The 27,687-nt window shown below is 44.1% G+C and overlaps 1 protein-coding gene across 4 annotated transcripts in view; it reads left to right on the top strand.

Annotated features, from left to right (window-relative positions):
• Positions 1–27,687, top strand: part of LOC110504660 (probable phospholipid-transporting ATPase IH) — an 84,845-nt gene that overhangs the window by 2,121 nt on the left and 55,037 nt on the right. The gene's annotated exons all lie outside the window — the stretch shown is intronic.

Genomic DNA, 27,687 nt, shown 5'->3' with positions numbered 1-27,687 from the left:
TACACCCATTCAGCATCGTACACACCCTCTTAATTAAGCCTTAGCCCCACCCATCTCCTTAAGGGTTGATCGGAGAGTTCTGTCCTAACAACAGCTTGTGTGCTTGACTGCTAACTTGCTAGCTACTTTCAGACACATAATGAGAGAACACCCCACTCTAACCATTTTATCCAGAGCGTTGGTGACTGTAACTGTGTTGCTGGCAACAATTAAAATGACACTATTTTGCCGACGTTTACTGACACCGGCCATATTCAACAGTTGTTGGGCGTTCGTAAATTCATCAGTTATTCAGAGCTCTGGCACACTCAGACGTGAGTGCTCTGAAATCTGAGTAGATGGCCAGACTGAATTTACGAGTGCACCCGAAATGGTTACTTGCATAGTGGAGTCTTTTGTTAAGACATGTAGCTAGCTAGCTAGGTAAACAGTGAACCATAATCCCAACTCATGATGTTACCACCCTTCATGAATCTGCAGGTAGCTAACCAACCATGTTCAATGTTAGCTAGCTAACATTGGGCTATAGCTAGCCAAGCAAATGGCTATTTCTGTTTAAATTAGAAATGTGTAATATCTGAAAATGTAGCTATCTTACCCGTATACATAATTCATGGATGGATGCGTCTCCTGTCGGATGCCATGGTTGCCCTTAGTTTGAAGATGTAATCCAGAGACAGGTGTTTTCTCCATCTCCTTAGCTATCATACTCGAATTCCACTGATTTCAAAACTCTGGGTGTGGACAATTGCAACACTTATGCAATTTTAATACACAATACATTGTTTTAACGCGTGGTAGACAGGATTACCTAGACATACTGACCAGGTCAAATAGACAGAAGCGTGCTATATGGCAGACCAATCCAAATTCATCTCTCGGCATGTCCAGCCCACTCATTATCTCAGCCAATCATGGCTAGCGGGAAGGTTGCTGGCTTTTCCTTTTTCTGCTTGAAGAAGCTGGCCTTTGCTTTCCTGACTGACTGCGTGTATTGGTTCATGACTTCCCTGAACAGTTGCATATCGCGGGGACAGTTTGATGCTATTGCAGTCCGCCACAGGATGGGATGTTTTTGTGCTGGTCGAGGGCAGTCAGGTCTGGAGTGAAACAAGGGCTATATCTGTTCTTAGTTCTGCATTTTTTGAACGGAGCATGCTTATCTAAGATGGTGAGGAAGTTACTTTTAAAGAATGACCAGGCATCCTCAACTGACGGGATGAGGTCAATATCCTTCCAGGATACCCGGGCCAGGTCAATTAGAAAGGCCTGCTCGCAGAAGTGTTTTAGGGAGCGTTTGACAGTGATGAGGGGTGGTCGTCTGACTGCGACCAGTAGCGGATACAGGCAATGAGGCAGTGATCGCTGAGATCCTGGTTGAAGACAGCGGAGGTGTATTTGGAGGGCCAGTTGGTCAGGATAACATCTATGAGGGTGCCCTTGTTTACAGATTTAGGGTTGTACCTGGTGGGTTCCTTGATGATTTGTGTGAGATTGAGGGCATCTAGATTAGATTGTAGGACTGCCGGAGTGTTAAGCATATCCCAGTTTAGGTCACCTAACAGAACAAACTCTGAAGCTAGATGGGGGGCGATCAATTCACAAATGGTGTCCAGGGCACAGCTGGGAGCTGAGGGGGGTCGGTAGCAGGCGGCAACAGTGAGAGACTTATTTCTGGAGAGAGTCATTTTTAAAATTAGAAGTTCGAACTGTTTGGGTATGGACCTGGAAAGTATGAAATTACTTTGCAGGCTATCTCTGCAGTAGACTGCAACTCCTCCCCCTTTGGCAGTTCTATATTGACGGAAAATTTTATAGTTGGGTATGGAAATCTCAGAATTTTTGGTGGCCTTCCGAAGCCAGGATTCAGACACGGCAAGGACATCAGGGTTGGCAGAGTGTGCTAAAGCAGTGAGTAAAACAAACTTAGGGAGGAGGCTTCTGATGTTGACATGCATGAAACCAAGGCTTTTTCGATCACAGAAGTCAACAAATTAGGGTGCCTGGGGACATGCAGGGCCTGGGTTTACCTCCACATCACCCGCGGAACAGAGGAGGAGTAGTATGAGGGTGCGGCTAAAGGCTATCAAAACTGGTCGCCTAGAGCGTTGGGGACAAAGAATAAAAGGAGCAGATTTCTGGGCATGGTAGAATATATTCAGAGCATAATGCGCAGACAGGGGTATGATATGATGCGGGTATAGTGGAGGTAAACCCAGGCACTGGGTGATGATAAGATGATAAGAGAGGTTGTATCTATAGTTCTCTATAGTTCTCTGGACGTGGAATACCATCTTTATTTCAATCTGCCTGCACTGGGAATCTCTCTAATCATTCTGCATGCACTGGGAATCTCTCTAATCAATCTGCCGGCACTGGGAATCTCTCTAATCAATCTGCCTGCACTGGGAATCTCTCTAATCAATCTGCCTGCACTGGGAATCTCTCTAATCAATCTGCCTGCACGGGGAATCAATCTGTCGGCACTGGGAATCTCTCTAATCAATCTGCCTGCACTGGGAATCTCTCTAATCAATCTGCCGGCACTGGGAATCTCTCTAATCAATCTGCCTGCACGGGGAATCAATCTGCCGGCACTGGGAATCTCTCTAATCAATCTGCCTGCACGGGGAATCAATCTGCCGGCACTGGGAATCTCTCTAATCAATCTGCCTGCACTGGGAATCTCTCTAATCAATCTGCCTGAACTGGGAATCTCTCTAATCAATCTGCCTGCACTGGGAATCTCTCTAATCAATCTGCCTGCACTGGGAATCTCTCTAATTGTCTTTTAGGATGTGTATATCTTTCTCCGTCTGCTTCTCTCGGGTCTCTGAAACCTGTTAGGTTGTAGTGATCTACAGAAAGAGGAGGCAACCTTGGTCCTCCTGGAGCTGCTGTGTGTGTTTCTGTGTGTAGATAGGTGCTTGACTGATGCCCTGCTGGGTGTAATGTCAGGGGAAATCAGATTCACTATCGAGAGGAGTAGAGGAGGCCACTCAGATCACATCTCATCCCTCACTCTCCCTCCCTCCCCGCTCATCTCTGTATCACCATGGCAACATGAAGTTGAAGTGGCCATCCACTCTTTCCACTCTCTTGATCTTCTAGGCTACAGGTATGCACTTCCGACTGGTGTTGAAAGGTGGGCTAGAGGTGTTTACTATGTCTTGATGACTTCTTCATGTTGTTCTAGTGTTGTTATGGACTTATGTGCTCAGCTACTGCCACTGCCCAAGGTGCTCCTGGGAATCCTATGTCTTATCAAATGTGTGTGGAGCATCCAGCTGGATGTGTCTCTTAGCAAATTCACACAGACCTCAAAGCAGCATTATGTCACATCATCACATGACTGTGTGTGCGGTGCACTGGAGTAGCAGTGCATGGGTACAATCAATGGGGAAGTCCCCCCCCCCCAAAAAAGCCATATTACAATCTATGCGTTGTGATAATTGCGTTGTTTTCTCTATAACCTGTTAGTTAATATGCCTTGTGACCGTGATATTGAAGGCCTAACGGCAGATCACAGAATAAATTCAACCACACCTTTGTTGTGTCACAAAATAAGATAGCAACCTCTGTCCAGTGAAGTCTACACAGCATACTGCACTGCATGTACTGTAACTGACCTACAGCATGGTCAAGCAAGTTAATATTTTCAGACCACTAAACAACTATTGATTTAGAACCACAGAGAGTTATAGCAAGTCACAAAGAAAACAGGAGCTGCCTCCACTATTCCAGCACCATTTCAACTTCAACATTTCAACATCATCAAATCACCTCTGCTTAGTTTAATACAGCGACAATTAAAAGATACCAAAAAACAATTTAGTCCAATCAACGTAAGTTACAGTGCCTTGCGAAAGTATTCGGCCCCCTTGAACTTTGCGACCTTTTGCCACATTTCAGGCTTCAAACATAAAGATATAAAACTGTATTGTTTTGTGAAGAATCAACAACAAGTGGGACACAATCATGAAGTGGAACGACATTTATTGGATATTTCAAACTTTTTTAACAAATCAAAAACTGAAAAATTGGGCGTGCAAAATTATTCAGCCCCTTTACTTTCAGTGCAGCAAACTCTCTCTGGATGAACTGCAGAGATCTACAGCTGAGGTGGGAGACTCTGTCCATAGGACAACAATCAGTCGTATATTGCACAAATCTGGCCTTTATGGAAGAGTGGCAAGAAGAAAGCCATTTCTTAAAGAAATCCATAAAAAGTGGCGTTTAAAGTTTGCCACAAGCCACCTGGGAGACACACCAAACATGTGGAAGAAGGTGCTCTGGTCAGATGAAACCAAAATTGAACTTTTTGGCAACAATACAAAACGTTATGTTTGGCGTAAAAGCAACACAGCTGAACACACCATCCCCACTGTCAAACATGGTGGTGGCAGCATCATGGTTTGGGCCTGCTTTTCTTCAGCAGGGACAGGGAAGATGGTTAAAATTGATGGGAAGATTGATGGAGCCAAATACAGGACCATTCTGGAAGAAAACCTGATGGAGTCTGCAAAAGACCTGAGACTGGGACGGAGATTTGTCTTCCAACAAGACAATGATCCAAAACATAAAGCAAAATCTACAATGGAATGGTTCAAAAATAAACATATCCAGGTGTTAGAATGGCCAAGTCAAAGTCCAGACCTGAATCCAATCGAGAATCTGTGGAAAGAACTGAAAACTGCTGTTCACAAATGCTCTCCATCCAACCTCACTGAGCTCGAGCTGTTTTGCAAGGAGGAATGGGAAAACATTTCAGTCTCTCGATGTGCAAAACTGATAGAGACATACCCCAAGCGACTTACAGCTGTAATCGCAGCAAAAGGTGGCGCTACAAAGTATTAACTTAAGGGGGCTGAATAATTTTGCACGCCCAATTTTTCAGTTTTTGATTTGTTAAAAAAGTTTGAAATATCCAATAAATGTCGTTCCACTTCATGATTGTGTCCCACTTGTTGTTGATTCTTCACAAAAAAATACAGTTTTATATCTTTATGTTTGAAGCCTGAAATGTGTCAACAGGTCGCAAAGTTCAAGGGGGCCGAATACTTTCGCAAGGCACTGTAAATATGTGGCTGTTCATGGTTGTGATTTCTGTGTGTGTGCGCGTTCATGAAAGTAGAAAAACATGTTGACTCACCCTACTTGAAAAGAAACGCCAATGCCACCCTCCTCTCTTTCATGTTGACGAAACAGTCTATCACTCTGTCATACAGTACACGCTTTTATTTGTTGTCTTAGGCTACATGGCTAAAATGTTTGCTCGCTAGTCTAACTTCCATTCATGGGCGACGTTAGCTAGTTAACATTAACCTTCTACATCTAGCTATATATTAAACTTCCATCCTCTCAGTTCAGGGGCAGAACAATGTAAGAATTAATGGTTGGATCAGAATCGCTGTTATAATCATAGGCCAGTATGGAGAATTAAGTAAAACCACAAGTCCAAATCCCTATCCCCATCCATGTCTAATATAGGAAAGGGACCATTTTGGCTAGCTGGCTAGCCACCAGACGACAACAACACAACGAGATGCAACAATTCAAGTTTTTCTGTCAATGACGTATGTTCTCAATGAGTTTGATAGGAGTCACTCCAAATCCAAGCTGGCTTCCCTTGACACTTATTTTTTGGTGCGTCAGGATCATTCACAGTTGTGCTCGCTCAGTTTAGCTCAATGCTGATTGGCCCATTTTTTTATTATTTTTTTTATCAAGGGAGGCCAGATGCTCGCTGGCTTCCCTTGCCTTCAATGCTACGGGCGGTATCAATGTCATACTCGTTCGGACTAGAGATTGACCGATTATGATTTTTCAACGCCAATACCGATACCGATTATTGGAGGACCAAACAAAGCCGATACCGATTTATGACTTGAAGTCATAAACAGCGCTGTGCTTGCGAAGAGCTGCTGGCAAAACGCACAAAAGTGCTGTTTGAATGAATGCTTACGAGCCTGCTGCTGCCTACCACCGCTCAGTCAGACAGCTCTATCAAATCATAGACTTAATTATAACATAATAACACACAGAAATACGAGGCTTTGGTCATTAATATGGTCGAATCCGGAAACTATCATTTCGAAAACAATACTTTTATTATTTCAGTGAAATACGGAACCGTTCTATATTTTATCTAACGGGTAAGTCTAAATATTCTTGTTATATTGCACAACCTTCAATGTTACGTCATAATTACGTAAAATTCTGGCAAATTAGTTCGCAATGAGCCAGGCTTCCCAAACTGTTGAATATACCCTGACTCTGCGTGCAATGAACGTAAGAGAAGTGACACAATTTCACCTTGTTAATATTGCCTGCTAACCTGGATTTCTTTTAGCTAAATATGCATGTTTAAAAATATATACTTCTGTGTATTGATTTTAAGAAAGGCATTGGTGTTTATGGTTAGGTACAGTCGTCCAACGATTGTGCTTTTTTCGTAAATGTGCTTTTGTTGCATCGATTATATGCAATGCAGTACACGCTACATAAACTAGTAATATCATCAACCATGTGTAGTTAACTAGTGATTATGATTGATTGATTGTTTTTTGTAAGATAAGTTTAATGCTAGCTAGCAACTTACCTTGGCTTACTGCATTCGCGTAACAGTGCACTCCACTCCTTGTGGAGTGCAACGAGAGGCAGGTGGTTATAGCGTTGGACTAGTCAACTGTAAGGTTGCAAGATTGGATCCCCGAGCTGACAAGGTGAAAATCTGTTGTTCTGCCCCTGATCAAGGCAGTTAACCCACCGTTCCTAGGCCGTCATTGAAAATAAGAATGTGTTCTTAACTGACTTGCCTAGTAAAATAAAGGTATAAGAAAATCAGTGCCCAAAAATACCGATTTCCGATTGTTATGAAAACTTGAAATCGGCCCTAATTAATTGGCCATTCCGATTAATCGGTCGACCTCTAGTTTGGACCAGACGGCATCAGATAGATGGAGTACAAGTAGAGTGACAGAGGGGCACTCTTTCGCTTGCTTTTGTGAGATACATTTAGCCTCTTGCGAATTTAAGGAAAATGATAAAACACAGAGAGACGAAAGTTAAATAATTGTATTTTTTATATTTTTCCTGGTCATTTTTTGGGGGGGGATACCTGTCTTCCCTTGGCATCCATGAAAACACGCCACTGATGCACAGCTTTTTTTGTTGTTAATTTTAACCCTCCCATGCTGGCACCCTAACTCTATCCTGTGAATACCTGAGATAACATGACTTATGAGTGGAAATTCTCTGCGTGTGTGTACGTTCATGCACCTCTCCCTCCAGACTACTAAAGAAGGAAAACAGTAAGAGAATGTATTGCTAATTATGTCTATTTCCAGAACAGCCGTCTCAATTATAGCCTCTTCTTGTTCTTTTCTGTTAAACGACCCCCTACGGTTCCAACCTTATATAACTGGTTTAGGTTTTCAACTGAGCCGGTGGTGGGAATGGATGCTTGACGGTGGTGGGAATGGATGCTTGACGGTGGTGGGACTGGATGCTTGACGGTGGTGGGAATGGATGCTTGACGGTGGTGGGAATGGATGCTTGACGGTGGTGGGAATGGATGCTTGACGGTGGTGGGAATGGATGCTTGATGGTGGTGGGAATGGATGCTTGACGGTGGTGGGAATGGGTGCTTGACGGTGGTGGGAATGGATGCTTGATGGTGGTGGGTATGGATGCTTGACGGTGGTGGGAATGGATGCTTGACGGTGGTGGGAATGGATGCTTGACGGTGGTGGGAATGGGTGCTTGACGGTGGTGGAATGGATGCTTGACGGTGGTGGAATGGATGCTTGACGGTGGTGGGAATGGATGCTTGACGGTGGTGGGAATGGATGCTTGACGGTGGTGGGAATGGGTGCTTGACGGTGGTGGGAATGGATGCTTGATGGTGGTGGGAATGGATGCTTGACGGTGGTGGGAATGGATGCTTGACGGTGGTGGAATGGATGCTTGACGGTGGTGGGAATGGATGCTTGACGGTGGTGGGAATGGGTGCTTGACGGTGGTGGGAATGGGTGCTTGACGGTGGTGGGAATGGATGCTTGATGGTGGTGGGAATGGATGCTTGACGGTGGTGGGAATGGATGCTTGACGGTGGTGGAATGGATGCTTGACGGTGGTGGGAATGGATGCTTGACGGTGGTGGGAATGGGTGCTTGACGGTGGTGGGAATGGATGCTTGACGGTGGTGGAATGGATGCTTGACGGTGGTGGGAATGGATGCTTGACGGTGGTGGGAATGGGTGCTTGACGGTGGTGGGAATGGATGTTTGATGGCGGTGGGAATGGATGCTTGACGGTGGTGGGAATGGGTGCTTGACGGTGGTGGGAATGGATGCTTGACGGTGGTGGAATGGATGCTTGACGGTGGTGGGAATGGATGCTTGACGGTGGTGGGAATGGATGCTTGACGGTGGTGGGAATGGATGCTTGACGGTGGTGGGAATGGATGCTTGACGGTGGTGGGAATGGATGCTTGACGGTGGTGGGAATGGATGCTTGACGGTGGTGGGAATGGATGCTTGACGGTGGTGGGAATGGATGCTTGACGGGGGTGGGAATGGGTGCTTGACGGTGGTGGGAATGGATGCTTGATGGTGGTGGGAATGGGTGCTTGACGGTGGTGGGAATGGATGCTTGACGGTGGTGGGAATGGATGCTTGATGGTGGTGGGAATGGATGCTTGACGGTGGTGGGAATGGATGCTTGACGGTGGTGGAATGGATGCTTGACGGTGGTGGGAATGGATGCTTGACGGTGGTGGGAATGGATGCTTGACGGTGGTGGGAATGGATGCTTGACGGTGGTGGGAATGGATGCTTGATGGTGGTGGGAATGGGTGCTTGACGGTGGTGGGAATGGATGCTTGACGGTGGTGGGAATGGATGCTTGACGGTGGTGGGAATGGGTGCTTGACGGTGGTGGGAATGGATGCTTGACGGTGGTGGGAATGGATGCTTGACGGTGGTGGGAATGGATGCTTGATGGTGGTGGGAATGGGTGCTTGACAGTGTGTGAAATTTATCGTTTGAGTAGATGTCACTTAGTGTGTGTAATGCTACGTGTCATGGCCTCTTTTAACATGGGTGTTAGTGTGTGTCTAAGTGCATGTTAGTGTGTGTTGTGTTGTGTGTGTGTGTGTAAGTGTCTAAGTACGTGTTAGCGTGTGTGTGTTGTGTGGGTTAGTGTGTGTGTAAGTGTCTAAGTGCGTGTTAGCATGTGCTGTGTGTTGTGTGGGTTAGTGTGTGTGTAAGTGTCTAAGTGCGTGTTAGCATGTGCTGTGTGTTGTGTGTGTAAGTGTCTAAATGCGTGTGTTGTGTGTGTGTGTGTGTGTGTGTGGTGTTGGGTCCACTCCCTCCTGTAGCATGTTGTTTTGTAGGCTGGTAATAATAGAAGTGGTATATTGCCTGCCTGCTGTTGACTGGTGCTGGGCAGAGAGAGACGTGTGTGTATGTGTGTGTGTGTGTGTGTGTGTGTGTGTGTGTGTGTGTGTGTGTGTGTGTGTGTGTGTGTGTGTGTGTGTGCGAGGAGGAGTGCTGGAGAGGGGGGGATGCTGTTCACTTTTTGTTTATTGTCTATTTCACTTGCTTTGGCAATGTAAGCATATATTTCCCATGCCAATAAAGCCTCTTCAATTGAATTGAGAGACAGCGGGAGATGGACAGCGGGACACGGACACAGATACACAAATATAGAAGTAAAAGAATGGAATTAACAAATGTATAAATATTAGGACTAGCAATGTCGAAGTGGCATCGACTAAAATACAATAGAATACAGTATATACATATGAAATTTGTAAAACAGTATGTAAACATAATTAAAGTGACTAGTGTTTCATTATTAAAGTGACCAGTGATATCATGTCTACGTACATAGGGCAGCAGCCTCTAAGGTGCACGGTTGAGTAACTGGCTGGTAGCCGGCTAGTGAGTCGAAGAACGAAGAACACTAAGGCAACCTGCCTAAATGACTACCAACCCGTAGCACTCACGTCTATAGCCATGAAGTGCTTTGAAAGGATGGTCATGGCTCACATCAACACCATCATCCCAGAAACCCTAGACACACTCCAATTTGCATAGCGCCACAATAGATCCACAGATGATGAAATCTCTATTGCACTCCACACTGCCCTTTCCCACCTGGACAAAGGGAATACCTATGTGAGAATGCTGTTCATTGACTACAGCTCAGCGTTCAACACCATAGTGCCCTGAAAGCTCATCAATAAGCTAAGGACCCTGGGACTAAACACCTCCCTCTGCAACTGGATCCTGGACTTCCTGACGGGCCGCCCCAAGGTGGTAAGGGTAGGTAACAACACATCCGCCACGCTGATCCTCAACACAGGGGCCCCTCAGGGGTGCGTGCTCAGTCCCCTCCTGTACTCCCTGTTCACTCATGACTGCACGGGTAGGCACGACTACAACACCATCATTAAATTTGCCAATGACACAACAGTGGTAGGCCTGATCACCGACAAGACAGCCTATAGGGAGGAGGTCAGAGACCTGGCTGAGTGGTGCCAGGACAAAAACCTTTCTCTCACTGTCATCAAGACAATGGTGTAGAACCTCAGGTTCTACAGCTGCAGCATTGAGAGCATCCTGACTGGTTGCATCACTGCCTGGTATCCCAACTGCTCAGCCTCTGACCGCAAGGTGCTACAGAGGGTAGTGCGAATGGCCCAGAGAAGCTTCCTGCCATCCAGTACCTCTATACCAGGCGGTGTCGGAGGAAGGCCCTAAAAATTGTCAATGACTCCAGCCACCCTAGTCCTGGACCGTTCTCTCTGCTACCGCACGGCAAGTGGTACCGGAGCAATAAGACTTGGTCCAAGAGGCTTCTAAACAGCTCCTACCCCCAAGCCATAAGACTCCTGAACATCTAGTCAAATGGCTTCCCTGACTATTTGCAAGGCATGCACCCTCTGGAGAGCCCTGCGGTTGCGGGCGGTGCATTTGCCGTACCAGGCGGTGATACAGCCCGACAGGATGCTCTCAATTGTGCATCTGTAAAAGTTTGTGAGGGTCTTAGGGGCCAAGCCAAATTTCTTCAGCCTCCTGAGGCTGTTGTACCTCTTTCACCACACTGTCTGTGTGGGTGGACTATTTCAGATTGTCAGTGACATGTACGCAGAAAAACTTGAAGCTTTCCACCTTCTACACTGCTGTCCCATTGATGTGGATGGGGCATGCTTCCTCTGCTGTCTCCTGAAGTCCATGATCAACTCCTTCGCTTTGTTGATGTTAAGGGAGAGGTTATTTTCCTGGCACCACTCAACCAGGGCCCTCACCTCCTCCCTTTAGGCTGTCTTGTCATTGTTGGTAATCAGGCCTACTACTGTTGTATCGTCTGCACACTTGATGATTGAATTGTAGGCGTGCATGGCCACGCAGTCATGGGTGAACAGGGAGTACAGAAGGAGGCTGAGCACACACCCTTGTGGGGCCCCTGTGTTGAGGATCAGCGTAGTGGAGGTGTTGTTGCCTACCTTTACCACCTGGGGGCGGCCTGTCAGGAAGTCCAGGACCCAGTTGCACAGGGCGTGGTTTAGATCTAGGGCCCTGAGCTTTATGATGAGCTTGGAGGGTACTATGGTGTTGAAAGCAGAGCTGTAGTCAATAACAACCTTCTTGCATAGGTATTCCTCTTGTTCAGATGGGATAGGGCAGTTTGCAGTGCAATGGCAATTGCATTGTGTGTGGATCTATTGGGGCATTATGGAAATTGAAGTGGGTCTAGGGTTTTAGGTAAGGTGGAGGTGATATGATCCTTAACCAGCCTCTCAAAGCACTTCATGATGACAGAAGTGAGTGCTACGGGGCGATAGTCATTTAGTTCAGATACCTTTTGCTTTCTTGGGTACAGAAACAATGGTGGACATCTTGAAGCAAGCGGGGACAGCAGACTGGGATAGGGAGAGATTGAAGATGTCCGTAAACACTCCAGCCAGCTGGTCTGCGCATGCTCTGAGGACGCGGCTAGGCATGCCGCCTGGGCCGGCAGCCTTGCGAGGTTTAACACGCTAAAATGTATTACTCACGTCGGCCACGGAGAACGAGAGCCCACAGTTTCTGGTTGCGGTCTGCGTCAGTGGCACGTGTTGTCCTCAAAGCAGGCAAAGATATGTTTACCTTGTCCGGGAGCAAGATGTCGGTGTCCGTGACATGGCGGGTTTTCCCTTTGTAATCTGTGATTGTCTGGAGTCCCTGCTACATACGTCTAATGTCTGAGCCGTTGAATTGCAACTCCACTTTGTCTCTGTACTGAAGTTTTGCTTGTTTGATTGCCTTACGGAGGGCAATACTGCACTGTTTGTATTTTTGTATTTTCCTAGTCACCTTGCCATGATTCGCGCTTTCAGTTTTGCGCGAATGCTAACATCTATCCACGGTTTTTGGTTTGGGTAGGTTTTAATAGTCACAGTGGGAACAACATCCGATATACAGTGATGAACTCCATCACGGTGTCTGTGTATACGTGAGTTTTATTCTCAGATGCAACCCGGACAATATCCTATTCTGTGTGATCAAAACAATCTTGAAGCATGGATTCCGATTGGTCAGACCAGCGTTGAATAGACCTTAGCACGGGTACTTCCTGTTTGAGTTTCTGCCTATAGGAAGGGAGGAGCAGAATGTCGTGATCTGATTTGCCGAAGGGAGGGTGGGGGAGGGCCTTGTAGCCATCCCGGAAGGGAGAGTAACAATGGTCAATAGTTTTTGAAGCGAGAGTACTACAGGCAATGTGTTCAGTAGCATATTCCTCAAATTTGCTTTGTTAAAATCACCAGCTACAATAAATGCGGCCTCAGGATATGTGGTTTTCAGTTTGCACAAAGTTCAGTGTCGTTCCTTGAGGGCCATCGTGGTATCGGCTTGAGGGGGAATATACAAGGCTCTAACTATAACCGAAGAGAATTCTCATGCGATGTAATATGGTTGGCATTTGATTGTGAGTTATTCTAGGTTGGGTGAAGAAAAGGACTTGAGTTTTTTTGTACGTTATCATAATCACATCATGAGTAGTTCATCATGAAATATACACCTCTGCCTTTCTTCTTCCCGGAGAGTTCTTTATTGCTCTCTGCGCAATGTACTGAGAACCCAGCTGGCTGTATGGACGGGGACAATATATCCGGAGAGAGCCATGATTCCGTGAAACAGAGTATGTTTCAGTCTCTGATGTCTCTCTGGAAGGAGATCCTCGCCCTGAGCTCGTCTACTTTGTCCATGGACTGAACATTAGCAAATAATATATTCAGAAGCGGAGGATGGTGTGCACGCCTCCTGAGTCGGACTAGAATTCCAATCCGAATGCCTCTTCTCTGCCGGCGGTGTCTTGGAGCAACCTCTGGGATAAGTGCCTTGTAAGAACAAAGAATCCAAATTGGGAAAGTTGTATTTCTGGTCAGAATATGTGGTGAGTTACCACCGCTCTGATATCCAACATTTATTTCCGGCTGAATGTTATAACACAACAACATTCTTGGCTAATAATGTAAGAATCAACACACACAAAAAACATACTGCTAAGTTGTTAGGAGCTAGAAGAAGAGCTGCCATGTCAGTCAGCACCATCTTCAAAAAGGTCTATATTGATGTTATGTCCTGCATGGTGTTTATATTGCAGGTCTACATTGATGTTATGACCTGCATGGTGTTTATATAGCAGGTCTACATTGATGTTATGACCTGCTTGGTGTTTATATAGCAGGTCTACATTGATGTTATGTCCTGCATGCTGTTTATATAGCAGGTCTACATTGATGTTATGTCAGGCATGGTGTTTATATAGCAGGTCTATATTGATGTTATGTCATGCCTGGTGTTTCTAGCAGGTCTACATTGATGTTATGTCAGGCATGGTGTTTATATAGCAGGTCTACATTGATGTTATGTCAGGCATGGTGTTTATATAGCAGGTCTATATTGATGTTATGACCTGCATGGTGTTTATATAGCAGGTCTACATTGATATTATGTCCTGCATGGTGTTTATATAGCAGGTCTATATTGATGTTATGACCTGCATGGTGTTTATATAGCAGGTCTACATTGATGTTATGTCAGGCATGGTGTTTATATAGCAGGTCTATATTGATGTTATGTCATGCCTGGTGTTTCTAGCAGGTCTACATTGATGTTATGTCAGGCATGGTGTTTATATAGCAGGTCTACATTGATGTTATGTCAGGCATGGTGTTTATATAGCAGGTCTACATTGATGTAATGACCTGCATGGTGTTTATATAGCAGGTCTATATTGATGTAATGTCCTGCATGGTGTTTATATAGCAGGTCTATATTGATGTAATGACCTGCATGGTGTTTATATAGCAGGTCTATATTGATGTAATGTCCTGCATGGTGTTTATATAGCAGGTCTATATTGATGTAATGTCCTGCATGGTGTTTATATAGCAGGTCTACATTGATGTAATGTCCTGCATGGTGTTTATATAGCAGGTCTATATTGATGTAATGACCTGCATGGTGTTTATATAGCAGGTCTACATTGATGTAATGTCCTGCATGGTGTTTATATAGCAGGTCTACATTGATGTAATGTCCTGCATGGTGTTTATATAGCAGGTCTATATTGATGTAATGACCTGCATGGTGTTTATATAGCAGGTCTACATTGATGTTATGACCTGCATGGTGTTTATATAGCAGGTCTACATTGATGTAATGACCTGCATGGTGTTTATATAGCAGGTCTACATTGATGTTATGACCTGCATGGTGTTTATATAGCAGGTCTATATTGATGTTATGTCATGCCTGGTGTTTCTAGCAGGTCTACATTGATGTTATGTGCTGTTTCCTGTCATCGTGGAAACAGATCTGTCTGTCTGGACAGACGTCTACCCAATCTCTCATTCTCCCCCCTCCTGTCATAGAAGTAGACCTGTTTTACATATAAAGTCAATATCAGGTCCTATTGTACTACTACTGTACTACTACTGCTACTACTACTGTACTACTACTGCTACTACTACTGTACTACTACTGTACTACTACTGCTACTACTACTGCTACTACTACTGTACTACTACTGTACTACTACTGTACTACTACTGCTACTACTACTGTACTACTACTGTACTACTACTGTACTACTACTGTACTACTACTGCTACTACTACTGTACTACTACTGCTACTACTACTACACTCGTTCTTTGAAGACACAGCTTTTGTCTCTCCTCTCCTTTTTGGTGGCTCCCTGCTGTGTTGCCATGACGATTAATGACAGATCAGTGGAAGACAACGTGAGTGTGGCGCAGAGATTGTAACTGTGGCTGTATCGCTGCTCAGAGACAGACACACAGACACAGATAGACAGACACACAGACACAGATAGACAGACACACAGACACAGATAGACAGACACACAGACACAGATAGACAGACGTGTTTCTCCCAGTCATATACACAGTAGAAGAGTTCAACCACATTTTTAGATGGACACGATGTTGCTGTCTTTGAGCATTTCATTTGCTATTCTCTGTCTGTCAATCATTGTCTTATTCTAAAACCTATTCTAAATCCTGATTGCATATAAATGTGCGTATAATCGTGTGTGCGTGCGTGCGTGCGTGCGCATGTGTGTGTGTGTGTGTGCGTGCCATAACACTAGTGTGTAATGAAAGTACTATATTAAGGTGAGGCTCATAGCAGAACAGGAGATATTTAATCTGGTAGTTAATGAGGGGTACCATCTTAACAATGTCAGTTGTGGCAATTCAGTGCAGCGTGGGGTAGCACTGAGATAGCAGAAGAGGTCTCTGACACAATAAGGGGGGTTAATGGTGAGTGGAGAGGACCTTAATTACACGATAACAGCTGTGGTGGATGGAAGCCCTACTGGGAGCGCGGTGGCGTGGGATAGAGGAGGTGATTGGAGAAGTGGGGTGGGGAGGTGGAATAGGAAGGAGGGAGTTGGAGGCTGAAAGCTCCTGTTGACGCTGATCTATGTCCTGTTTTGTGTTTTCCCCTTTAATAATTAAGGTAAGGATTTAAGGAAGGGAGTTGTTCCACCTAAAAAAGAACAAGAAAGAGGATTTTGACACCCACCATGTCAGATTGTTCTGAAATCGTTTCTGTAGCTACATAAGATTAGCATTACTGAAACAGTATTTTGCTGAAATATAATTTGATCTCTGGGAAATTAATGCCCATTTTTTATTTATATGATTCATATAGTCTTCAATAAATATAAATACATATAAACAATAAAAATATATATAAAGAAACGTCCAGCAAACTTAACATGTGTAAATATTTGTATGAACATAAGATTCAACAACTGAGACATAAACGGAACAAGTTCTGCAGACATGTGACTAACAGAAATGGAATAATGTGTCCCAGAACAAAGGGGGGGGGGGGGGGGGGGGGGGGGGGTAAAAATCAAAAGTAACAGTCAGTATCTGGTGTGGCCACCAGCTGCATTAAGTACTGCAGTGCATCTCCTCCTCGTGGACTGCACCAGATTTGCCAGTTCTTGCTGTGAGATGTTATCCCACTTTTCCACCAAGGCACCTGCCATGTCCAGTGAAGAGCCCGGACATTTTTGGGGGGAATGGCCCTATCCCTCACCCTCCAATCCAACAGGTCCCAGGCGTGCTCAATGGGACTGAGATCTGGGCTCTTCGCTGGCCATGGCAGAGCACTGACAATTCTGTCTTGCAGGAAATCACGCACAGAACGAGCAGTATGGCTGGTGGCATTGTCGTGCTGGAGGGTCATGTCAGGATGAGCCTGCAGGAAAGGTACCACATGAGGGAGAAGGATGTCTTCCCTGTAACGCACAGCATTGAGATTGCCTGCTATGACAACAAGCTCAGTCCGATGATGCTGTGACACACCGCCCCAGACCATGACGGACCCTCCACTTCCAAATCGATCCGCTCCAGAACACAGGCCTCGGTGTAACGCTCATTCCTGTACCTGTCCCGCAGGTGTGATGTTCGGATGTACCGATCCTGTACAGGTGTTGTTACACGTGGTCTGCCACTGCGAGGACGATCAGCTGTCCGTCCTGTCTCCCTGTAGCACTATCTTAGGCATCTCACAGTACGGACTTTGCCCTGGCATTTTATTTTATTTATTGCCCTGGCCACATCAGCAGTCCTCATGCCTCCTTGCAGCATGCCTAAGGCACGTTCACACAGATGATCAGGGACCCTGGGCATCTTTCTTTGTGTTTTTCAGTCAGTAGAAAGGCCGCTTTAGTGTCCTAAGTTTTCATAACTGTGACCTTAATTGCCTTCCGTCTGTAAGCTGTTAGTGTCTTAACGACCGTTCCACAGGTGCATGTTCATTAATTGTTTATGGTTCATTGAACAAGCATGGGAAACAGTGTTGAAACCCTTTACAATGAAGATCTGTGAAGTTATTTGGATTTTTACGAATGATCTTTGAAAGACAGGGTCCTGAAAAAGGGACGTTTCTTTTTTTGCTGAGTTTAGTACCGAACATCTGATTTGGACCATAATTCTTCCTAACAATGAGCAAGAAATTAGGAATCCAATACAATGATTACTAGCTGCCCACGGATCTCCCCCCACACCCCACACCTCCATTCCCATCCCTTTCCTTCCTCTCCAATCCCTTCCCTGTCAGTTCTGTAAATGTGTGTGAGAGAAAGAAAGCTTTACAGGCTGCAGCTGTCTGATCAGTAATCCGTTCTGATCCCTATCAAACCGTCACGTCCTACCCTTTTTCTGCTGATGAGAAGAGACCTACGGACAGAGACAGTGTGGCAACATATTGTTTTGATGTGTTTTATTAATAACTAAAGAGGTCTGTCTCTATATAAAGATGGTGTTACATCATCCTACCACAAGTCATGTGGTCATAATCTGTTGTGATATGGATGGGATAAAACACAACAGCCATCAGATAAGACCCCGACCCACATTCTCAGTCCCAGCTCCCCTCCTGGAGCCAGTTGTCAAGATCTCGGATCAGATCTACTGTAGGATCAGCTTACCCATGGACACTCTTACTGACAGTTGTGGCTCTTTCTCGCTTTCACTTGCTCTCTATCTTTTCTATCCTCTCGCGCTCTATCCTATCTCGCTCGCTCTCGCTCGCTCTCTCACTCTATGCGCTCTCACTCTCGCTCGCTCGCTCTCTTGCTTGCTCTCTATCTTATCTATCCTATCTCTCTCGCTCGCTTTTTCACTCTATCCTAAGTCTCGCACGCTCGCTCTCTATCCTATCTCTCTCGCTTGCTCTCACTCTCTATCCCATCTCGCTCGCTCGCTCTCTATCCTGTCTCTCTCGCTCGCTCTCGCTCTCTATCCTATCTTGCTCGCTCTCGCTCTCTATCCAATCGCTCTCGCTCTCTATCCTATCGCTCTCTATCCTATCGCTCTCGCTCTCTATCCTATCTTTCTCGCTCGCTCTCTCACTCTCTATCCTATCTCTCTCGCTTGCTCTCTCACTCGATCCTATCTCTCGCGCTCTCTCACTCTCTATCCTATCTCTCTCTCGCTCGCTCTCTATCCTATCTCTCTCTCGCTCGCTCTCTATCCTATCTCTCTTGCTCGCTCTCGATCTCTCGCCCGCTCTCTCTCTCTCTGGGTCATGGCATTCCTCTTGTATTTTTTGTTGTTGTTCAGCGGGCCAAAGTCGGCTGACACTCTGTTGGCTAAGTGACTATTTATAACTGGCTGCCAAATGCCTGTTGATTAGCCTGGGCTGGGCTGCCCTGTCATGGACTTTACCCCTGGGAGAGAGACAGCTGTTACGGCTCTCGTTTGTGGAATGACCGGACGTAGTAGGTGTACATGGTTCTTTTTATTGATGACACCAAAAGCAAAATAACAACGATGAAAACGCACAGTTCTGTAATGCAAGATAAACTATACAGAAAACAAGATCCCACAAAACCCAAAAGGAAAATGACAACTTATATTTGATCCCCAATCAGAGACAACAATAGACAGCTGCCTCTGATTGGGAACCATACTCAGCCAAAAACACAAAGAAATAGAAAACATAGATTTTCCTACTCGAGTCACACACTGACCTAACCAAACATAGAGAATAATAAGGATCTCTAAGGTCAGGGTGTGACAACAGCGCAGAGGCAGTAATGGCATCCAGTATCACAATTAGTATAAAATATTTGTAGACCTTATCAACCTATTATGGTTTCATCCATATAATTTTTTCTATGTTCTGACCTTTTGTCGAATGTAATCTTTGGCAGAGAAATGTGAGCTCTCACGCTGCCTTTGGTTAGTCAGATCAGCTGGTTTATATCAGTCATTACATTCAAGATGTTCTGAGAATCAGTGAGTGGAGAGGATATCACTGGTTGGATGACTAAAGTTACGGAGGTGCTTTTTCTACTATTTGTTATTGGAATGTTAGATTTTTTTCTCCAGAAGGTTTTACCACTGTCTGGGGCCTGAAATGTTGGTTTGGAGGGCTTAGAGCTAACTAACACACAACAGCGTTGGTACCAGAACATTCTGATAAATGTCCAGACTGGAGCACTGGGCTTTTGCAGTGATAAGAGACAATTGTAAACTCTGTAACCCCAAATGGAAAAAACATGTTGTATGTTGTATGAATGTGTAAAATGTAATGTGCAATACAATGCTCTCTATTTCCGTCTCCTGTATTTTGTTTAATTTGAGATTGTATCTGTTTCCTGGAGAGAGTTCCAGAGCCACCCAGTGTGCAGGGCTCTGCCAGGCCAGGGAGGAAGCACCCTCTGTGGGGGAGATATCACAGTATGTGTGGGCTGCTGAACAAAAACACAATCTGCTCCCCTCACTCCCCCTTCTCACTCTTTCTCTGTTACTCTCTCTAAAACTGAGACACACACACAAACAACCCTGAGATCTGGCTTGAATTCAACCTTGTGTATTCTTTGAAATGTATGTGGTAATGGCACAGCTGCAATCTGAAGCAATGGTTTGCATCAGACATTTCCCTTCTGTTATTTGACAATTTTGTGGAACATTGTTCAATTCATGGCAGCTCAACTTCCTTGTCTAACTTGGGTCATGTTCAGTAGGCAGGAAATGAGGAAATGTTTTGAAACTGACAAGGTACTGCTGAACATGAACTTGTCCAATATGAACGGTCATTTTTATTTCACACCCTGAACTAAACCTGTTATTCCCTCTCCTTCCTCCACTCTCCCTCCTCCTCCTCTTTCTTTCTCTATCCCTCTCTGTCTTTCTCTCTCTCTCGTGCTTTTCTCTCTCTCTTAATTCAATATGAATTGAATGGCTTTATTGGCATGGTTAACATATGTTTACATTGCCAAAGCAAATGAAATAGAAAAGATGAAATACAAAAAATACAAATGAAATACAACATTTCCAGAAGAATAAAAACATTTCAAATGTCATTATGTGTATATATACAGTGTTGTAACGAATTGCAAGTAGTACACAAGGGGAAATAAATAAACATAAATATGGGTTTTATTTACAATGGTGTTTGTTCTTCACTGGTTGCCCTTTTCTCGTGGCAACAGGTCACAAATCTTGCTGCTGGCACACTGTGGTATTTCACCCAGTAGATATGGGAGTTTATCAAAATTTGATTTTTTTTTTTTTTGTTGTGGGTCTGTTTAATCTGAGGGAAATATGTGTCTCTAATATGGTCATACATTGGGTAGGAGGTTAGGAAGTACAGCTCAGTTTCCACATCATTTTGTGTGCACATAGCCTGTCTTCTCTTGAGAGCCAGAACAGAGTGCCATGACCAGCTTGCTTCAGGGGCTCTTCTCCAGGTTAATTTCTCTGTAGGTGATGGCTTTGTTATGGAAGGTTTGGGAATCGCTTTCTTTTAGGTGGTTGTAGAATTTAACAGCTCTTTTATGGATTTTGATAATTAGCAGGTATCGGCTTAATTTTGCTCTGCATGCATTATTTGGTGTTTTACGTTGTACAGGAAGGATATTTTTGCATGCAGAATTCTTTTGTCCCATTTTGTTGGTTGGTGAGCGGACCCCAGACCTCACAACCATAAAGGGCAATGGGTTCTATAATGGATTGTATTTTTAGACAGATCCCAATTGGTATGTTACATTTTATGTTCCTCTTGATGGTATAGAATGCCCTTCTTGCCTTGTCTCTCAGATTGTTCACAGTTTTGGGGAAGTTACCTGTGGCGCTGATGTTTAGGCCGAGGTATGTATAGTTTTTTGTGTGCTCAAGGGCAACGGTGCCAAAATGGAATTTGTATTTGTGGTCCTGGCGACTGGACCTTTTTTGGAACACTATTATTTTGGTCTTACTGAGATTTACTGTCAGGGCCCAGGTCTGGCAGAATCTGTGCAGAATATCTAGATGCTGCTGTAGGCCCTCCTTGGTTTGTGACAGAAGCACCAGATCATCAGCAAACAGTTGACATTTGACTTCAGATTCTAGTAGGATGAGGCCGGGTGCTGCAGACTGTTCTTGTGCACTCGCCAATTCGTTGATATATATGTTGAAAAGGGTGGGGCTTATGCTTTATCCCTGCCCTACCCCATGGCCTTGTGTTTTTTGCCTATTTTAACCACACACTTGTTGTTTGTGTACATGGATTTTATAATGTCGTATATTTTTCCCCCAACACCACATTCCATCAATTTGTATAGCAGACCCTCATGCCAAATTGAGTCAAGCTTTTTTGAAATCAACAAAGCATGAGAAGACTTTGCCTTTGTTTTTGGTTTGTTTGTTTGTCAATTAGGGTGTGCAGGGTGAATACGTGGTCTGTTGTACGGTAATTTGGTAAAAAGCCAATTTAACAGTTTCTCAGTACATTGTTTTCACTGAGGAAATCTACTAGTCTGCTGTTAATGGGGCGGCAGGGTAGCCTAGTGGTTAGAGCGTTGGACTAGTAACCGGAAGGTTGTGAGTTCAAACCCCCGAGCTGACAAGGTACAAATCTGTCGTTCTGCCCCCGAACAGGCAGTTAACCCACTGTTCCCAGGCCGTCATTGAAAATAAGAATTTGTTCTTAACTGACTTGCCTGGTTAAATAAAGGTAAAATTAAAAAAAAAAAAAAAAAATGATAATACAGAGGATTTTCCCAAGGTTGCTGTTGACACATATTTCACGGTAGTTTTTGTGGTCAAATTTGTCTCCACTTTTGTGGATTGGGGTGATCAGTCCTTGGTTCCAAATATTGGGGAAGATGTCAGTGCTGATAATGATGTTAACCTCTCTGGGATAAGTGGGATAGCGTCCCACCTGGCCAAAAGCCAGGGAAAATGCAGAGCGCCAAATTCAAATAAATTACTATAAAAATCTAACTTTCATTAAATCACACATGCAAGATAGCAAATTAAAGCTACACTTGTTGTGAATACAGCCAACATATCAGATTTCAAAAAGGCTTTTCGGCGAAAGCAAACAATGCTTTTATCTGAGGATAGCACCTCCGTAAACAAAGAGAGAAAAGCATATTCCAACCCTGCAGGCGCGACACAAAACGCAGAAATAAAAATATAAAACATGCCTTACCTTTGACGAGCTTCTTTTGTTGGCACTCCAATATGTCCCATAAACATCACAAATGGTCACTTTGTTCGATTAATTCCGTCGATATATATCCAAAATGTCTATTTATTTGGAGTGTTTGATCCAGAAAAACACCGGTTCCAACGTGACTATAAAATATCTCAAAAGTTACCTGTAAACTTTGCCAAAACATTTCAAACTACCTTTGTAATACAACTTTAGGTATTTTTTAAACGTAAATAATCAATAAAATTGAAGACGGGATGATCTGTGTTCAATACAGGAGGAAAACAAACTGTAGCTAGCTTTCTGGTCACGCGCCTTTATCTAACAGTACACTTCAAGTGACCCTAGTTCAAGATGGCCGTACTTCTTCATTACACAAAGGAAAAACCTCAACCAATTTCTAAAGACTGTTGACATCCAGTGGAAGCGATAGGAACTGCAAGACGGCCCCTTAGAAATCTGGATTCCCAATGAAATCTCATTGAAAAGAGAGTGACCTCAACAACAAAAGAATCTGAATGGTTTGTCCTCAGGGTTTCACCTGCTAAACAAGTTCTGTTATACTCACAGACACGATTCAAACAGTCTTAGAAACGTCAGAGTGTTTTCTATCCATAATCTACTAATAATATACTAATAATATGCATATCTTATCTTCTGGGGATGAGTAGCAGGCAGTTGAATTTGGGCATGCATTTCATCCGGACATGAAAATACTGCCCCGTCACCAAGAAGTTAAAGTGTTTAAGTATAGCCAATTGGAATTTGGTGTCTGTATATTTAATCATTTAATTTAGGATACCATCAACACCACAGGCCTTTTGGGGTTGGAGGGTTTGTATTTTGTCCTGTAGTTCATTCAGTGTAATTGGAGAATCCAGTGGGTTCTATTAGTCTTTAATAGTTTATTCTAAGATTGGTATTTGATCATGTATATGTTTTTTATGTTTGTTCTTTGTTATAGAGCCAAAAAGATTGGAGAAGTGGTTTATCTATACATCTCCATTTTGGATAGATAACTCTTGTTGTTGTTGTTTGTTTAGTGTGTTCCAATTTTCCCAGAAGTGGTTAGATTTGATGTATTCCTCAATTACATTGAGCCGATTTTGAGGGAGATCGAGGGAGATTATCAGTGGTCTTGTATGTCTTCCATTTCCTAATAATTGCTCCCACAGTTGAGTTCTTCAAACCAAGCTGCGTACCTATTGAAGATTCAGTCTTCCCAGCCTGGTGCAGGTCTACAATTTTGTTTCTGGTGTCCTTTGACAGCTCTTTGGTCTTGGCCATAGTGGAGTTTGGAGTGTGACTGTTTGAGGTTGTGGACAGGTGTCCTTTATACTGATAACAAGTTCAAACAGAGGAGCCTCTTAAAGAAGAAGTTACAGGTCTGTGAGAGCCAGAAATCTTGTTTGTTTGTAGGTGACCAAATACTTATTTTCCACCATAATTTGCAAATAAATTCTTAAAAAATCCTACAATGTGATTTTCTGGATTTTTTTTCTCATTTTGTCTGTCATAGTTGAAGTGTACCTATGATGAAAAGTACAGGCCTCTCTCATCTTTTTCAGTGGGAGAACTTGCACAATTGGTGGCTGACTAAATACTTTTTTGCTCCACTGTATCAATGATGTTGATCTTGCTGCGGGCGATTCCCTGATCCACCTCTACGCAGACGACACCATTCTGTATACTTCTGGCCCTTCCTTGGACACTGTGCTACCTAACCTCCAAATGAGCTTCAATGCCATACAACACTCCTTCCGTGGCCTCCAACTGGTCTTAAACGCTAGTAAAACCAAATGCATGCTTTTCAACCGTTCGCTGCCTGCACCCGCACGCCCGACTAGTATCACCAACCTGGATGGTTCCGACCTAGAATATGTGGACATCTATAAGTACCTAGGTGTCTGGCTAGATTGCAAACTTTCCTTACAGACTCATATCAAACATCTCCAATCCAAAATCAAATCTAGAGTCGGCTTTCTGTTTCGCAACAAAGCCTCCTTCACTCACGGCGCAAAACTTACCCTAGTAAAACTGACTATCCTACCGATCCTCGACTTCGGCGATGTCATCTACAAAATAGCTTTCAATACTCTACTCAGCAAACTGGATGCAGTTTATAACAGTGCCATCCGTTTTGTTACTAAAGCACCTTATACTACCCACCACTACGACCTGTATGCTCTAGTCGGCTGGCTCTCGCTACATGTTCATCGCCAGACCCACTGGCTCCAGGTCATCTACCAGTCTATGCTAGGTAAAGCTCCGTCTTATCTCAGTTCACTGGTCACGATGGCAACACCCACCTGTAGCACGCGCTCCAGCAGGTGTATCTAAACTGATCATCCCTAAAGCCAAAACCTCATTTGGCCGCCTTTCCTTCCAGTTCTCTGCTGCCTGCGACTGGAACGAATTGCAAAAATCTCTGAAGTTGGAGACTTTTATCTCCCTCACCAACTTTAAACATCTGCTATCTGAGCAGCTAACCGATCGCTGCAGCTGTACGTAGTCCATCGAAATATAGCCCACCCAATTTACCTACCTCATCCCCATACTGTTTTTATTTTATTTACTTTTCTGCTCATTTGCACAACAGTATCTCTACCTGCACATGTTCATCTGATCATTTATCACTCCAGTGTTAATCTGCTAAATTGTAATTATTCCCTCCTATGGCCTATTTATTGCCTACCTCCTCATGCCTTTTGCACACAATGTATATAGATAAAAAAAATTCTACTATGTTATTGACTTGTTTATTGTTTATTGTTTACTCCATGTGTAACTCTGTGTTGTTGTATGTGTCAAACTGCTTTGCTTTATCTTGGCCAGGTCGCAGTTGCAAATGACAACTTGTTCTCAACTAGCCTACCTGGTTAAATAAAGGTGAAATAAAAAAATAAAACGTAGTTATTACACATTGATTACACTATCACTCGTATTTCATATGTCACAATGATTCATCGATACGTATGCTATGATGCTGGTGAACATGTCTCGGGCACCTGCAGTGCTGGTCATAAAAAAAGCTAGCTAGCTCATGGATGCAAACAATGTTCTTCCCCAAAAACATAGCAAAACAACAATCGGTTTCAGTAGCTAAGTGTCATCTAAAATAACCCTAATTTATAAAAACGTTCTAATTTGATGAATGGTGGTCGGACCCATCTATGTGAAGCTAGCCACAATAAGGATTAGCCACAATAGTGGACTTTGTGGTTAGCCTTCAAAATAAATATTATACTATTTGTATTCATTTGCATCACTGTCAGTGACATACTTTTATTTTGAAGGCAAACCGCAAATTCCACTATTGTGCCTAATCCTTATTGTGGCTAGCTTCACAACACATAACCCGGTCCGATCGAGCCTCACTAGCCAGATGAAGCTACCTGGCCACTTATAACGTTAGCTTTGGGCAACAGGGTTAAGCAGTTGACTAGCTATTTATTTTCAGGAACTGAAGTTCAATTTCAATAAGCGAGCAGGGTAGCCTAGTGGTTAGAGCGTTGGACTAGTAACCGGAAGGTTGCGAGTTCAAACCCCCGAGCTGACAAGGTATAAATCTGTCGTTCTGCCCCTGAACAGGCAGTTAACCCACTGTTCCCAGGCCGTCATTGAAAATAAGAATTTGTTCTTAACTGACTTGCCTGGTTAAATAAAGGTAAAATAAATAAAAAACAACAAGTGGCAAACAAGCTAATACTTACTCACAAGGATTCCTAAATCATTGCTAAGAAAAATGAAAATGACTGCAGTTGCTACTGGTCATTGTTTTCAGGCTGGTTGTATTTGTGCTAGCTAGGTACCAAGCTAAATCTAGGTACCCCAGAAGTTGCGGTTTAACAAATGTTGCTTTATTACCAATGCGGTATTGTAAACACATCGTCCGTGGCCAGTGTTTGCTTGTTTGCAGACTTTGTACAGCTTTGACAGTGCTACTGTACTTTGTACAGCTTTGACAGTGCTACTGTATCTTTTTTGACAAACAAAGACCCAAACGGCGTTTCATAGTATGTATGTCATGAAGCTAATAGCAGTGACGCTTTTACTGTGTAACTCCGGTATTGCAACATCTGAAAAACTGCTCGAATAGTCAGCGATTGCCAACATCACCCATGACAGAGTACGGTTGGTTGCAATGGGCAATGAATTCCATTATCTTGGCTTTAATGAATTTCGCCTTTTGAGTTGTCTCGCTGAAATGTTCTTACTCTTTCAAATGACTGCTCTACTTGTTGACTGCACAATCCACACAGCAGACATTGTGGGCTAGGTTAGGAACGCTATGTTGCACATGTAGCGCAAAATTTTACATGGAGTCATTGCATCATGTACCTACGTTATATACAGTGGGGAGAACAAGTATTTGGCACACTGGCGATTTTGCAGGTTTTCCATAGCCGCAGGCAGAACAGTTGAAACTGGAGCAGCAGCATGGCCAGGTGGACTGGGGACAGCAAGGAGTCATCATGCCAGGTAGTCCTGAGGCATGGTCCTAGGGCTCAGGTCCTCCCAGAGAGAGAGAGAAAGAGAGAATTAGAGAGAGCATACTTAAATTCACACAGGACACAGGATAAGACAGGAGAAATACTCCAGATATAACAGACACATAGCCTAGCCCCCGACACATAAACTACCACAGCATAAATACTGGAGGCTGAGACAGGAGGGGTCAGGAGACACTGTGGCCCCATCCGATGATACCCCCCCCCCCCCCCCCCCGACAGGGCCAAACAGGCAGGATATAACCCCACCCACTTTGCCAAAGCACAGCCCCCACACCACTAGAGGGATATCTTAAACCACCAACTTACCATCCTGGGACAAGACTGAGTATAGCCCACAAAGACCTCCGCCACGGCACAACCCAAGGGGGGGCGCCAACTCAGGCAGGAGACCGAGTCCGAGTCTGCGTCTCTCACATGGGTAGGCAGACCATTCCATAAAAATGGAGCTCTATAGGAGAAAGCCCTGCCTCCAGCTGTTTGCTTAGAAATTCTAGGGACAATTAGGAGGCCTGCGTCTTGTGACTGTAGCGTACGTGTAGGTATGTACAGCGGTACCAAATCAGAGAGATAGGTAGGAGCAAGCCCATGTAATGCTTTGTAGGTTAGCAGTAAAACCTTGAAATCAGCCCTTGCCTTAACAGGAAGCCAGTG

This window comes from Oncorhynchus mykiss, chromosome 3, assembly GCF_013265735.2.
Source record: "Oncorhynchus mykiss isolate Arlee chromosome 3, USDA_OmykA_1.1, whole genome shotgun sequence".
Classification (NCBI taxonomy): domain Eukaryota; kingdom Metazoa; phylum Chordata; class Actinopteri; order Salmoniformes; family Salmonidae; genus Oncorhynchus; species Oncorhynchus mykiss.
Note: the sequence above shows the minus strand (reverse complement) of the source record. Positions and strands in the feature narration are given on the sequence as shown.